Source organism: Gavialis gangeticus, unplaced genomic scaffold, assembly GCF_001723915.1.
Source record: "Gavialis gangeticus isolate Ggan-Ray unplaced genomic scaffold, GavGan_comp1, whole genome shotgun sequence".
In the NCBI taxonomy this organism is placed as follows: Eukaryota; Metazoa; Chordata; order Crocodylia; family Gavialidae; genus Gavialis; species Gavialis gangeticus.
Genome location: NW_017728973.1, coordinates 6,415,536 through 6,418,123, shown reverse-complemented (window position 1 = coordinate 6,418,123; position 2,588 = coordinate 6,415,536).

Here is a 2,588-nt window from a genome sequence, read left to right as displayed (position 1 = left end):
GAGAGAGAGAGAGAGAGAGAGAGAGGGAGGAGAGGGATGGAAGGGGGGAGAAAGAGAGAGAGCCTTGTAGAAAATCCAATTTTTATGCCCTGCAGTGTTGTGCCTTCTCATTGGCTACTTGGGGCTTTTTCTTCCGAAGGAAAAAAATGCCATCTGAAGATCTGACACTGTTTCCCAGTTTAACTCATCACAAGTAGTTCAGTTCTTGGGTATACTCTCCTGTCTCCAGCCACACAATAGTCTCCCTCTATCTTTCACCTTCACAGAGAAATAGATATTGGCACAAGAAAGAGTTTGATTACCAAGAATTCATTAGCATCTCAAATCAAATTCCTTTGGTTTCCTGAATAGCTGAGCAAGCCTGTCAAAGCATAACTGGAGCTCCTCCGTCTGTAGTGCTTTTTAAGATGCAGTGCTCAGTCCTAAACAGATGGGAACCTGTCAGAACAACATGGAGATAATTACCCGTTCAAGCCATGGGAAGCTTCATAACAGATAGGAAACCTACTGCAGCCAATACCACCTTTTCCTGTTATCTCATCAGCTTTCCCAAGCTTAGGATGTTGGTTGGCCTGGTCATTATTTGGATGAAATCGCTCCAAGGAAAATCTGGTTTCCATAAGAAAAATTCCTGGTGATTCAGCAATTGCTCTGCCTCAGGTTACTGGGAGCTTCTTATATCAAAGCACTGAGATTTGACAGTGAAGTACATAACTATGAGCTGTACAGATCATGTCTGCACTGCATGAGTTATTCACACAGCACTGCCTAGAGCTTACAATAAATTGAGGATGGAAACTTCAAGAAACACTCTCATCTTTGGTTGTTCCAAAGTCCTGGCCAGGAACCTGGAGATGATGTCCCCAGACACCTGGCTGGTAGATCTTGTTTATGCACTCAAGGTTGAACTGATCAGAGAGATATAAGATTGGAAAGGAATTCTCCCTCAGGTCAGATTGGCAAGAGCTATTTTTTTTGCTTTCCTTTGAAAGTTAGAGCATGTTCACGTACTTGGGTCAGCTGAGTATGGTTTCCAATAGTTAAAACACTCGTGGCACCTAATCTGTCTTGCTCTCTTCCTGTGGCACATTTTTTAAAATTTGTGCTTTGTAGCTGTGATGTGTGAGAAGGGCTAATGTGGATCTTTGGATGGATGTTTTTGGCCAAATGGTTGCCTGCAAATACAGTGGGTTGGGCTCAATGTTCCAAGAGATCCCTTCCTGTCCTATGATCCTGTTACCGAAAGTTCACATACAACTAATGCTTCTGTGTGGTGCTCAGAGACTTTGTGGCTGCTGTCCTTTGAACAGATGTAAAACCAGGAATCTGACCACACAGTGGTGAAAGAGACCAGGGAATGTTTTGCAAGAGTAGGAATATTAACTCCTGTGCTTCTAACCAACATTCTTGTCTTGGGATTTACGTTCTGCTTACCTACATCTCCTCTGCACTTACACTTCTATTGCTCCTATCCTAAATTATCGTCTAATGTTTCTTTGCCCAGTTAAGCAGCTGGCATGTTCCACATCAGTGTGTGGCTCATTTCAGTGTTTAGTAGGGTGATTTCTGCATAATTAACATTTGTAAGGCATTTTGTTATATGCTATAGAAATATAATATCCATAATAATAATGGTTAAATGCCTTAATTTTTCAGTGAAAGGGAAAGTGGGTAAAAAGGTTTGTGGGAAGCCTGGCCATTTTGAGTTTTTTCTTTTTGGAAAAAAACCCAAATCTTGTTAGGATGTGGCTCTTCTTGCCTTAAAGGTAATGTTTCAGTTTTCTAGATATTTAGAAAAAAGTGAATCCCTGAAGGATTCCTTTATAACAGTTCCTTGATAAGTAGATAATAGTGGGAGGAGGAGATTATCGTGTGTCTTCTTAACAATTAAATATATTCCACCTCCTCTTATGTCTCTCAACTATGTTTGATCAACAGACTCCCAGTTCATTACAGATACAAGTTTATCTCCATCCCACACAGAAAAAGATGCAAATTCTCTTGAAAGTTACAGCAGTGAAATTCCATAGGAGTCAATGAGCATGCACTGTTCAGAGTTAAGAGAGAATCTGGCTTCTGTTATTAGAAATGATGAATGGAGGGAGTAAAATAGCAGGGAATGTTACAAATGCTAAAAAATTAACCCAACTGTTGTTTCAAGCATTCGTCTTTGCTATTTGTTACTATATGCCTCATTTTGGGTAGATATCTATTCCCACTTTAATATTCATGGTACAGGCTGCTTCTTGGAGGATTGAGTACAAATTCGTTCTCTTTCATTGCCTTTTCCAGGAACCTCTGGACATTGTTTACTTTCTTCACCAACAGTGGGAGCTGTGATATATTTCCATTCCTTTGTGGACCTTCTGGTGCATCAAGATAGCTTCACCGCTGTTAGCCAAGGGGAGTAAGGTGGGGTTTGGGGGGAAGGCTGGAATAGACTGGAGATTCTCACTGCAGGTTTTCTATTTATTCTGTAGGATGACAGAGTTACAAATCCCTCCACTGCCAAGCAGAGTCATTGAACTAACCCTCAGCAGCAGGCACCAGGAAGCCGTAGTGTATTAGTATGCAGTCTGTCAGGGAGC